The following is a 14,346-nucleotide window of genomic DNA, read 5'->3' on the forward strand; positions in this document are numbered from 1 at the left end:
AATTCGCAAAACGAAATTTATAAGTATAAAATATTCGTATAGAATTCGTATTGGTCGGCGTAGTCAGTGTTCTGAACGGTTTCCAATTCGTAAGCGTTTTATATTCCGCATTTCTCCGCAGATCGTCATACGCGTGCTGTACAGTCGAATAGACGTTTCTAGGCACTCCAAAGGCCTAATTAAGTTTATTGATGTCTTAAACACTAATTATTATCGCCTTGAATGTTGGTTATTCTCGTAATTAGAAGCCGTTAATTACCGGTTGTCACATTCTCCCCCTGTTACAGAAATTTCGTCCTCGAAATTTAGTCTATGTTATCTCCTCCGAGTTGTGTCGTTCCTAGGTAAGTCCGAATAATACCAAGGTGAATGAACACGTAATTGAATCAAGACTTATTCAGATTACGTGAATGTAAGGACATTTTGCATCAATAAGAACCCAACGGTTCAAATGAATTTGTTCCAGAAATCAATGTCAAGTGAACGAAGTTTATTGATACTATCACCAATGTGACTAAATTTACGGGGTTCAACAAAAGAGGAAATTTCAACCAGTGGAATTCCAAATGAACGTTCACTAACTGCAAATCAATTTTTAAAACAATAGAATTTACTACCAACGGAATCTAGCGTTGGTTGTTGTATAAGTGAAACTCGAATTCAACAAACTCAAATAAGTAGAATCATAAAATGATTTATCAACTCTTGAACCATTAAATGAATAAAATCAACGTGTTTCAAGGATACACCGAAATGAAATGAAATACAACCGAACCTGGCGTATCATCGTCTTAATACATAGTTGCATTAAGACTATTTAAATGATGAGTCGAACAAAAAGCATATATAGTTTCGCATGAAGCGATTGATCATGATTAGCGCAAGCTACAAGTTTATACCGACGCCACAAGGTGTCGTAGTGAATGAAGCAATTCAGCAATAGCGGTGATCGAACAAATATCACCTGTGTTTTGCATGAAACGCTCGATCATGATTAGCCCAAGCTACAAGTTTATACCGACACCACAAGGTGTCGTAGTGATCGAAATAATTCAATAATAGTGGTGACTGAACAAACATCACCTTGTTTTGAAATCAAGTGAGAGATTCAACGAAGTAAATCTGAATGTCTGTTTCAAACAATTCTCATAGGATTTTCAATTGAAAACGAAACAAATAAATAATGTTTTTCGATCGAAAATGAAAGAGCAATAAATATCACAAAATGTTCGATCGATGTTGAAAGAATCGTTAAGAGGTACACCGAAAAATAACATGAATTTTGTGTATCATTATCTTAACACACGATTGTATTAAGATTGCTTTAATATGATAATTCAGCAAAACGGATTTAATATCAATAATCAAATAAATAAATAATTAAATCCGTACATGAGGTGGGCAACGAGATTAGCGCAAGCTTCAAACTTGTGAAAAACGTCACCACAAGGTGATTGTGATCAAAGAAACGATTCAATGAAGTCGAAGACCAAACAAGCATGTTATGGTTCAAAACAAATGAAGTGCTTGTTGGGAATATTTCGAATATATGGCCTCAATCCATCATATGGAATCGTGAATCGAATATATATTACGAGCAAGTTCAATCAATTGAACTTGGTTGAAACATAATCCAACAATGAATTCATATATCAATAAGAAAGTTTCGACATGGCCACAACGAAAAACCATGTATGCTACTCAAAAGAAAATGAGTTTTCCAAGAAATCCGTTAACTCGATACCAAGGAGTCAACATTTTGCAATAATACGGGTCGTCTAGAATAAAATGCAAAGATTTAGTATAGCGAAATAATATATGAGATGTTGACAAAACAACCATTCGAAATGAAACCACATGCGTAATAAACAATGCATGTGTAGCTTACGAATTTGTCAAGAAATAAGCCAATGAGTGTTCGAGATCATGAAATGAAAGCTTCGTGATGCAATGACCATTAGGGGGAAGTAGAAATGTAAAAAAAAAAAATCTACTTAGTATATGCAAGAAGTCGAAATTTCAACAAAAGAAATTTAAGGACTTTACCTGGAATTTCGCGTGATAACCCTCTGTTAGTTGACATTACCATGGAATGTCGAACATAGTGTAATCGCCATAAATGAAATAGGGGGACTGTGGAGACATGTGACTTCTTTTGCAGCGTCAATAGTTGTGAGTCTCTTTAGACTAAGCATCGATTGTTGTGAAATCTTGTTTTAATGTACCTCAGCGTGACTCGTGTCATTTGCAGGATCACGTGGCAAAGTACTGCATTTCGGTTGTTGTTCTCTCGCTATCGAGATTAGCATCGTTGTTGTCGTGATCGTTTTTGTTTTCCCAAGGCCTTGCCTCGAAAGTCGTGTGTGATGTACTTCGACGTCCGCTGACGTATAGTTTAAGTTTCACGGATAGTTGCACAATAGCGTTTCGTTCCACGTAGGTTACCTGTTCGGGTAATTAAAATAATATAGACAATATGGATAATGACGTTTGCGCGAGTTGTTAGACACGGTTTCTAAGGGAGGACCTTTAATGAGTTTCGACATAAGCTTTCCAAAGGTCCTAAATGCATGTTATCCAAAACTCTCAAGGTTTTGCTTAAAGTATGAATCTATTTCGTGAATCGTGTATCAACACAACACTTGTGTATGTTTAAAACCAAGATTGTTGACTCATTGTTTCGGCAACGGTTGGAAACCCATATTCAGTCCTAGGCGTTCTGTATGTGTCCAAGTCTTAATAATCTAAGTTCCCGGAGGAAAGTGAGGTTAAAGCCTAGGTATCTCTACAGAAACCTAATTCGCTGAAACCTATAGCTCTGATACCAATCTGTCACACCCCGAAATATCAGAGCTGGCGTGACTGGACTGGTATCTTCATTGCACAGCGGAAGCAAATAAGCTAAGACATCTAGAAATTTAACGCCTGCTAAGTACTCGAATTCCCATGGGTTCTCCTATTCCAACCGTCCCATAGTTTTGAAAATGCAACCTGAGAAAGAACATGCGAAAAATCAACATAAAGTTGAGCGAGTTCATAGTTTGTTTTGAAAAGATTTAAAATAAATCTTTTTGATAACCGGTTTAAAAGTTTTTGAGAAAATATAGTAAAATTATTTTCTTGGCATGATATATGAAAAACTATGAGTCTAGCCCACAATAGTCTTTGTAAGCATGACCAACTCGTCCTCTTACTTGTACATAAGTTGAAAACGTTACCAATGTTTGTAAATCCATGTATTTGTGAGTTTATGTCAAATGAATCTTAAAGACATTTGAAAGTTTAGCTGTCGAAATTCGGCATGTAAAGCGTAAATGAATATGTTGATCATTAATGTGTAGCTAGGACATTAATATGTGTGCCGACATAGGAAGCCACCAACCCGTAAGCGATTTAGTACCGGTCCACCCGGCGAGGGTAACAAAGGAAACTCCATGTGGTCACACAAGGACTCGTGAGTGGGGCTCGCCCTGTACCCGATAGATCTACCCCCTTTGTTCCGTGGTCTTAAACAAGATTAATGGTGCTTTAAGTATCAGCCTATTCGCACGTGATCTACTAATTCATTTTGTTGCTTAACCATACCATAGTAACATGTATTTCCCCCCGAGAGTTATAAAACCGAAAACGTTTAAAAGAAAAGGGGGACATGAACTCACTGGGTGGTCTCGTTTTGCGTACGCAGACAAACCCAGTCTCGTTGTTGTAGCTAGGACATTCCCGTCTCTAGACATGAAAATCATGCACGTTTCGTAATTACGCGTGTGTTTTGTAAAACCGGTATGTTTGGTATAAAGCGTTCGTAAACCATTCAAGTTCGTTGAAAATCATTTGCAACATGGTTTAAATATGTGTTTTCGTTCATCGAAAAGTTATTTACTTTTGCAAAAACTTGCATGTCTTTCCACCCCCGAAAACATTTATAAAAATGTAAAACTGTAAAAAAAATGGGGGTTATGAACTCACCTGGACTTCCATGTGCAATCATAGCCTAGCGTGATTCCGTAGTGTCGTTCCAAGAACATGAATTGGCTAGCGTGGACCTATGACATTCCTACGAAGGAATACTTATGAGTTTTCTAAACAAACGTAGCTAAACTACGTGTCCGAGCTCTACTGAATCGTTAACTAAACGATTCTAAGGTGTTATTATTTTGGTTTAGAATAACCAAAATCTTGGTTATCTGGTCCCGTTTATAAGATGTGTGCGTATATATATATCTACATATATATATTCAAAATCTTGACATTTGAAATATAAATTTCGACTTTTGAAATAAATATAAATCGTTATATTTATTTTAGAGAAAATGTATGAAGTCGTGGTGTGAAATAAATATTCGAATTTAGATGTTTGAAATATGTATGCACGTTATATTTACCGTATAAAAGTGCTCGGAATATCGATGTTTGAAATAATTATATGTGACACCCCGTTGAAACACGCTAGCTTGGCAGTGGCTGCTTCAACTTTCGGGACGAAAGTTCTTAAAACTTGGGGATAATGTGACACTCGAGGTTTTTCCGAACGATCACCTTGTAATATTTTGTGTATATGATTATTATTAAATGAAAACGTGATCCTTTGTGCATTTTATGTGTTGTATGTATTATATATGTAGTATAGATATATAATAGAGCCGAGACCACGACCCGAGACCATGACTCGCAACCGGGCGGTTGCGAGTGGGCCACTCGGTCTCGAGTGGGCCGTTGAGCCGAAACCGGTTTGGGCCGAAACCCCCAAGCCCAACCCGAAACATCCCCTTGTATATATATCCCACCTTTCCCCCACTTCTTCCATTTTACACACACAAACACTCCTCAAACTCTCTCAACTAGAAACCCTCAACAACACACCCCAATCCCTTCCTATTTTCGGTTCAAGCAAAGATCCCGGACAAGAAACTCGGTCAAGACTATCACTCGGACATTCCATCTTCTTGGTTCTCTTTTCTTTGTTTTCGGCTCCTCCTCTCATAACCGGTTAGTGCTATCTTGTGGGTTATCTTTTGTGTATAAGATGTATGTATGTTGTATGAACTAAGAAATGGTTGGTTAGTAGTTTATGCATGATTATTAGGATGTTTTGTAAAGTTTGTGAATATGTGTTAACATGACTAAAAATGACATGATATTGGTAGTTTACAAGTGTTCATAGCCAACTACACTATGCTTCTTTGTTTCTTGCAAGAATGATGATGTTTAGCATAAGATTTTCGGCTATAATGTATGTTTTCTTGTTTAGCATCAAGATCTTGTTAAATGTGTGATTTTCGGTTCATAAATATGTGTTTATATTGGCATGAAAACCCTAGAAAAATATGAAGATAGGATGAACTTGTTTGAATATGACTTGAAGATGTAAAAATGGCAAAGTTTGATCTATCTTTACTAGTATTCAGCTTTGGCAAAGTGTTAGTGAAACCTTATTGGTAGCTTCCTAAAATGGGCCTGAATTCTTGGTACAAAAGGGACTGATGCACCTGCATCATCACGTGTACATGAAAGTGACAGGTTACGACTCGCAACGACAGCCTTCCGACTCGAAACCGCACCGTTGCGACTCGCAACCAAAGCATGACAAGTCGAAACCACGTGATTGCGACTCGAGACTACGTCGGTTGCGACTCGCAACCACAGCATGATGACTCGAGACCACGGTTACGACTCGCAACCACAACGTGACAAGCCGAAACCACCTGGTTGCGACTCGAGACCAGCTGGTTGCGAGTGGGCTGTTCATCTTGGTTACTGGGCCCATATGTGTTTAACTTGGACTATCTGTTGACTGGATTATGTGTTGCTGTTGACTGCTTAATTACTTAGGCCGGCCCAGTAACCCACTGTTTACTTATATGCTTGATACGTGTTAGTTACGTGCCTATATGTGTTTTACGTGAATGCTTGTACTCCGAACCTGACCTATACCGGTAACCATGTTAGGACGTGGTGACCAACATGATTGACAAGTAACCTTAACCTACCGAGCAACCCAAGGTGAGTTCACAACTTAAAAGCATGCGTCCCGGTGGTTTGGGACACGAGACTAACAACCCTATCCCCTGGTAAAAGGGGATACCATTTACATACCTTCCCTAGTTATTGGGAACAAAACCTACTTTTTCTTCCCGGGTATTGGGAAACCTTTTGGTTAATTACTGTTTATACGGATTGCAACTAACGGCACTAAACGAAACTCTATCACTCAAGTCCCTACTACAAATACCGATTAGTCGCCGGGTTAGGCGAGCGGGTTATTAGTTGATAGCGCTATTTAGGTGTTTACCAGCCTCACACCGTGCCCTGGTTTGGGACGGGCGTGAACTAATGTACTCAGATATTCGTCAATGATGATAGAACATTGACATCGGGGCATCCTGCGGATACGCAACGGTTACCTAGTGTTCGGTATTGGAAAAACAGTTTAGTCGCTAACTTTTGGGGTAGCTCCCCAGGGCATGTATAAACGGATAAATTAACCGGTGAAACAATGTTTTTGGTAATTAAAACTGGACAACTAGTGAACTCACTCAGCATTATTGTTGACCCCCTTACTGCATGCTTTGCAGGTAACCCGTGACGGTGGAGCTTGCTGCTTGGGAACGTGTAGTGTCTGTTCACCCTTGTGTTGGGTGTTACCTTATTTTGAAACATGAACTTTGTTTTAAACTACCTTACTTATGCTTCCGCTATTTATTACTGTTTTGAACTTAAATCTTTAAACTCGGAACTTAATATTTGCTAAGCTTATGATTAGTAAGTATTACTTTTGTTATCAACTTAAGTATTCAGTATAATTGGTGGCTGGATCCTGGTCGGTCACGCCCCCGAAGCGGGTGTTATCCGCAGGTGGATTTTGGGGGTGTGACAGATTGGTATCAGAGCCATTGGTTATAGTGAACTTGGTTTTAAAAAAAAAAAGGGAAAAATCTTTTTGGAGAAAACCAGACTATAACCCGTGACTCGTAACGACACTACACTCCAAGTGCAAGGCTCGACACATTTGACCTCATAGCTCGGACCAGTGTTTACTTGTTTGCTTTATGTTTCCTGTTATGCTATACGTACTAGTGTGCCTAAACTAGATAGATACACCTCTCTCTTCTATCTCATTCTCGCTACACTACGACATCACACTCATACTATGTTTTCTGGTTATGAAGACAATGAGTGGACGCGGAAGAGGAAACATTAACATGACGCAGGCTCAGTTCACTAACCTGCTCAACACAGTGGCTGCGGCTTTTGCAGCTCACCCTATAGGTAAGCTCGTTGTTTTAGGATGTTTAGGTCCTACCGCCACATCGACTTTTCGCCTCTAAACCTATACGTTTCGCTTCTCACCCTATAGGTCAGCATGCACCTGCGCAACCACCAGTGTGTACTTTCAAAACTTTCATGGATTGCAAGCCTCTCCCTTTCAACGGCACTGAGGGTGCCATAGGTCTTCTGCATTGGATTGAGAAAATTGAAGCTGTTTTTGCTGTTTGCGAGTGTCCGCCTGCAAATTGGGTGAAATTTGCTACTGCTACGCTTGAAGGAAGCGCGCTTTCTTGGTGGAAGGCGCAGATTCAGATGTTTGGTTTGGAAACTGCAAATGCTACGGCATGGGAGGATTTCAAGGATATGATTAAGGACGAATACTGTCACCGGGATGACATCCACAAGCTTGAAAACGAGTACTATGAGCTCAAGATGGTTGGGTCGGAAATTGAAACCTACACTAAGCTGTCTAATGACTACGCTGCTCTTTGCCCAAACATGTCTCGACCAATGTACCGAAGGATCGAACTGTATATCAAAGGTTTGGCTCCAGAGATTCGAAGCCATGTCACTTCAGCCAACCACACTACCATTCAGCCGATTGTTCGACTTGCTCACAAACTTACTGATCAGGCTGTGGAAGAGGGCAGGTTGCCCAAAAGGATCAGTGCTACTGTCGGAACTTCTAGTGACAGCAAGCGTAAGTGGGAAGGAAGTCAAAGCAAGGATGCTAACCCCACTCAGGCCCCAGCACAGCAAAGGAAAACCGAAAACAACAAGGGCGCTCAACAACAGGGTGGCTATCGTGGGAACCACCCCAAGTGCAACAAGTGCAATCGACATCACAGCGGGCAGTGTGTGAAGGGCCAGTGTCAGCGATGTAACAAAATGGGGCATGAGGCCAAGGATTGTAGAAGTCAGTTCCCAGCTAGACAGAACCAGCAACAACCTCAACAGCAACAGCAGCAGGGAAACAACCGGGCATGTTTTAAGTGTGGAGCTGAGGGACACTTTAAGAAGGATTGCCCTGAACTGAATCAGAACCGCAACAATAATCAGGGAGCTGGGAACAACAATCAGAACAACAATGCTGGGAATGGTGCTAGAGGAAGAGCTTTCGTGATTGGAGCTGGTGAAGCAAGGAATGACCCCAATGTCGTGGCGGGTAAGTTCCTACTCGATGATCGTTATGTTTCTGTGTTATTTGATTCCGGTGCCGATGCTAGTTATGTATCCCTACGTATTAGTAAGAAGCTTAAGCGTCCGCTTTCGTTACTAAGTTCTCCTCATGTCGTCGAGTTAGCTAATGGTAGAAGCATCGAGGCCTCACACGTTGTCAAGGGTTGCAAACTAGAGTTGTCTGGTCAGACGTTTAGTATCGATCTTTTCCCTGTTACTCTTGGAAGCTTCGACGTCGTTATTGGTATGGATTGGTTATCCAAGCATCGCGCTGAGATCCTCTGTCAAGAGAAAGCAGTTCGTATTCCTCGCCGTTCTGGCAAACCCCTCATTGTACAAGGTGGCAAAGGCGGAGAAGTCTCAGGCGTTATCTCGTTCTTGAAGGCCCAGAAGTGTTTACGGAAAGGGCACACCGCTATCTTGGCACTTGTTACCAACACGCAGGAAAAGGAAAAGAGGATTGAAGACTTTCCAGTAGTGCGCGACTATCCCGAGGTATTTCCTGAGGAATTACCTGGACTCCCTCCCCATCGTCAGGTCGAATTCCAAATCGAGCTAGCTCCCGGAGCAGCGCCTATAGCTCGTGCGCCTTATCGACTAGCCCCCGCAGAATTGAAGGAACTCTCGACGCAACTACAAGAACTATTGGATAAAGGATTTATCCGCCCTAGTTCATCACCCTGGGGAGCACCGGTACTCTTTGTTAAGAAGAAGGATGGCACGTTCCGAATGTGCATTGACTATCGTGAGTTGAACAAGGTTACCATCAAGAATCGTTACCCTCTCCCTCGAATCGACGATTTGTTTGATCAACTGCAAGGATCGAGCTACTACTCTAAGATTGACCTGCGATCAGGCTACCATCAGTTAAGGGTCCGTAACGAAGACATCTCCAAAACTGCATTCAGAACTCGTTATGGTCATTATGAATTCCTCGTTATGCCCTTTGGAATGACCAACGCCCCTGCAGTGTTCATGGATCTTATGAACCGAGTATGCAAACCCTACCTCGACAAATTCGTGATTGTGTTTATAGACGACATCTTGATCTACTCGAAAAGTCAGGAAGAGCATGAACAGCATCTACGCCTTATCCTCGAACTCCTTCGCAATGAGCAACTGTATGCCAAGTTCTCGAAATGCGACTTCTGGCTTCGAGAAGTTCATTTCCTTGGGCACGTGGTTAACAAGGATGGAATCCACGTCGACCCAGCTAAGATCGACTCTATAAAGAATTGGCCTACCCCTAAGACTCCGACTGAAGTTCGCCAATTCTTGGGATTGGCAGGCTACTACCGCAGATTTATTCAGGGATTCTCAAAGATTGCTCAACCCCTCACTACACTCACTCAGAAAGGCGTCACCTACAAGTGGAATGAAGCACAGGAATCTGCTTTTCAGAGGCTTAAGGATAACCTCTGCAGTGCTCCTATTCTCTCGTTACCTGAAGGCACTGACGACTTTGTGGTCTACTGCGATGCGTCTATTCATGGACTCGGTTGTGTGTTGATGCAACGCGAGAAAGTTATTGCTTACGCCTCTCGACAACTTAAGACACATGAAAGGAACTACACAACACACGACTTGGAACTGGGAGCAGTGATATTTGCGCTTAAGATATGGAGACATTACTTGTACGGTACCAAGTGCACCATTTACACCGATCATAGGAGTCTCGAGCATATCTTCAAGCAGAAGGAGTTAAACATGCGTCAACGTCGATGGGTTGAACTTCTGAATGACTACGAGTGCGCCATCAAGTATCATCCGGGCAAGGCCAATGTCGTGGCAGACGCCCTCAGCCGAAAGGACACTATACCACGGCGCGTGCGAGCATTACAACTTACCATCCAGTCTAGTCTCCCTACCCAGATCCGAAATGCTCAGGTTGAAGCTCTGAAGCCGGAAAACATCAGGGCTGAGTCCCTGCGAGGATCAAGACAACAGCTAGAACAGAAAGAGGACGGCGCCTACTATGTGGCAGGGCGCATTTGGGTCCCACTTTACGGAGACCTACGAGAGCTTGTGATGGACGAAGCCCATAAGTCCCGTTATTCAGTACATCCTGGTGCAGATAAGATGTACCACGACTTGAAAACCACATACTGGTGGCCTGGCATGAAAGCCCACATAGCAACCTATGTTGGCAAATGTTTGACCTGTGCAAGAGTCAAGATCGAGTATCAGAAACCAGCAGGCCTACTACAGCAACCCGAAATCCCGAAATGGAAATGGGAACAGATTTCCATGGATTTTGTTACAGGGCTACCTAGATCTCAACGCGGGAATGATACTATTTGGGTGATAGTAGATCGTTTGACTAAGTCTGCACACTTTCTGGCCATTAAGGAAACAGACAAGTTCTCAACCTTGGCAGAAATCTATTTAAAGGAAGTAGTCTCCAGGCACGGGGTGCCAACTTCTATTATTTCCGATCGAGACGCTCGTTTTACTTCCGAATTGTGGCAAGCTATGCACAAATCCTTTGGCTCACGTTTGGACATGAGCACCGCTTATCATCCGCAAACGGATGGGCAGTCTGAACGCACCATCCAAACCCTGGAAGACATGCTTAGAGCATGTGTGATCGATTTTGGCAAGAACTGGGAGAAGCATCTACCGTTGGTGGAATTCTCCTACAATAACAGCTACCACACTAGCATTCAGGCGGCACCTTTTGAGGCATTGTACGGTCGTAAATGCCGATCACCTCTCTGCTGGGCGGAAGTTGGTGATAGTCAACTCACAGGCCCAGAACTAGTGGTAGATACAACGGAAAAGATTTCCCAGATCAGGCAACGCATGGCGGCAGCTCGTGACCGTCAGAAAAGCTACGCTGACAAGCGTAAGAGACCATTAGAATTCCAGGTCGGGGACCGGGTTCTACTTAAAGTCTCACCCTGGAAGGGTGTGGTTCGTTTTGGTAAACGAGGCAAGCTGAATCCACGGTATGTTGGACCGTTCGAAATTACCGAGAAAATCGGTAAGGTTGCTTATAGATTGAACCTGCCTGCAGAGCTGAGTGCAGTGCACAATGTTTTTCACGTGTCTAACCTGAAGAAGTGTTTGTCGGATGAAACACTTGTGATTCCTTTTAAGGAACTGACGATCGATGAACAGCTACACTTTACTGAGGAACCGATTGAGATCACGGATCGAGAAATCAAAACCCTCAAACGTAGCCAGATACCCCTTGTGCGAGTTCGTTGGAACTCACGGCGCGGCCCAGAGTTTACCTGGGAGCGGGAGGACCAGATGAAGTCCAAGTATCCCCAGTTATTCCCAAACGAAAACCCCAGCACTGAAGCTACAACCGAATTTCGGGACGAAATTCCAAACTAACGGGGGGATGATGTGACACCCCGTTGAAACACGCTAGCTTGGCAGTGGCTGCTTCAACTTTCGGGACGAAAGTTCTTAAAACTTGGGGATAATGTGACACTCGAGGTTTTTCCGAACGATCACCTTGTAATATTTTGTGTATATGATTATTATTAAATGAAAACGTGATCCTTTGTGCATTTTATGTGTTGTATGTATTATATATGTAGTATAGATATATAATAGAGCCGAGACCACGACCCGAGACCATGACTCGCAACCGGGCGGTTGCGAGTGGGCCACTCGGTCTCGAGTGGGCCGTTGAGCCGAAACCGGTTTGGGCCGAAACCCCCAAGCCCAACCCGAAACATCCCCTTGTATATATATCCCACCTTTCCCCCACTTCTTCCATTTTACACACACAAACACTCCTCAAACTCTCTCAACTAGAAACCCTCAACAACACACCCCAATCCCTTCCTATTTTCGGTTCAAGCAAAGATCCCGGACAAGAAACTCGGTCAAGACTATCACTCGGACATTCCATCTTCTTGGTTCTCTTTTCTTTGTTTTCGGCTCCTCCTCTCATAACCGGTTAGTGCTATCTTGTGGGTTATCTTTTGTGTATAAGATGTATGTATGTTGTATGAACTAAGAAATGGTTGGTTAGTAGTTTATGCATGATTATTAGGATGTTTTGTAAAGTTTGTGAATATGTGTTAACATGACTAAAAATGACATGATATTGGTAGTTTACAAGTGTTCATAGCCAACTACACTATGCTTCTTTGTTTCTTGCAAGAATGATGATGTTTAGCATAAGATTTTCGGCTATAATGTATGTTTTCTTGTTTAGCATCAAGATCTTGTTAAATGTGTGATTTTCGGTTCATAAATATGTGTTTATATTGGCATGAAAACCCTAGAAAAATATGAAGATAGGATGAACTTGTTTGAATATGACTTGAAGATGTAAAAATGGCAAAGTTTGATCTATCTTTACTAGTATTCAGCTTTGGCAAAGTGTTAGTGAAACCTTATTGGTAGCTTCCTAAAATGGGCCTGAATTCTTGGTACAAAAGGGACTGATGCACCTGCATCATCACGTGTACATGAAAGTGACAGGTTACGACTCGCAACGACAGCCTTCCGACTCGAAACCGCACCGTTGCGACTCGCAACCAAAGCATGACAAGTCGAAACCACGTGATTGCGACTCGAGACTACGTCGGTTGCGACTCGCAACCACAGCATGATGACTCGAGACCACGGTTACGACTCGCAACCACAACGTGACAAGCCGAAACCACCTGGTTGCGACTCGAGACCAGCTGGTTGCGAGTGGGCTGTTCATCTTGGTTACTGGGCCCATATGTGTTTAACTTGGACTATCTGTTGACTGGATTATGTGTTGCTGTTGACTGCTTAATTACTTAGGCCGGCCCAGTAACCCATTGTTTACTTATATGCTTGATACGTGTTAGTTACGTGCCTATATGTGTTTTACGTGAATGCTTGTACTCCGAACCTGACCTATACCGGTAACCATGTTAGGACGTGGTGACCAACGTGATTGACAAGTAACCTTAACCTACCGAGCAACCCAAGGTGAGTTCACAACTTAAAAGCATGCGTCCCGGTGGTTTGGGACACGAGACTAACAACCCTATCCCCTGGTAAAAGGGGATACCATTTACATACCTTCCCTAGTTATTGGGAACAAAACCTACTTTTTCTTCCCGGGTATTGGGAAACCTTTTGGTTAATTACTGTTTATACGGATTGCAACTAACGGCACTAAACGAAACTCTATCACTCAAGTCCCTACTACAAATACCGATTAGTCGCCGGGTTAGGCGAGCGGGTTATTAGTTGATAGCGCTATTTAGGTGTTTACCAGCCTCACACCGTGCCCTGGTTTGGGACGGGCGTGAACTAATGTACTCAGATATTCGTCAATGATGATAGAACATTGACATCGGGGCATCCTGCGGATACGCAACGGTTACCTAGTGTTCGGTATTGGAAAAACAGTTTAGTCGCTAACTTTTGGGGTAGCTCCCCAGGGCATGTATAAACGGATAAATTAACCGGTGAAACAATGTTTTTGGTAATTAAAACTGGACAACTAGTGAACTCACTCAGCATTATTGTTGACCCCCTTACTGCATGCTTTGCAGGTAACCCGTGACGGTGGAGCTTGCTGCTTGGGAACGTGTAGTGTCTGTTCACCCTTGTGTTGGGTGTTACCTTATTTTGAAACATGAACTTTATTTTAAACTACCTTACTTATGCTTCCGCTATTTATTACTGTTTTGAACTTAAATCTTTAAACTCGGAACTTAATATTTGCTAAGCTTATGATTAGTAAGTATTACTTTTGTTATCAACTTAAGTATTCAGTATAATTGGTGGCTGGATCCTGGTCGGTCACGCCCCCGAAGCGGGTGTTATCCGCAGGTGGATTTTGGGGGTGTGACATTATAAACCTTATGTTTATTTTAAATAAGTATCGATTTTTGTTAACTCATAACGTCGTCAAAATAAATATGTCTTTTATATATATCTTCTAGGAAACTT

Source organism: Helianthus annuus, chromosome 2 (genome assembly GCF_002127325.2).
Source record: "Helianthus annuus cultivar XRQ/B chromosome 2, HanXRQr2.0-SUNRISE, whole genome shotgun sequence".
NCBI lineage: Eukaryota > Viridiplantae > Streptophyta > Magnoliopsida > Asterales > Asteraceae > Helianthus > Helianthus annuus.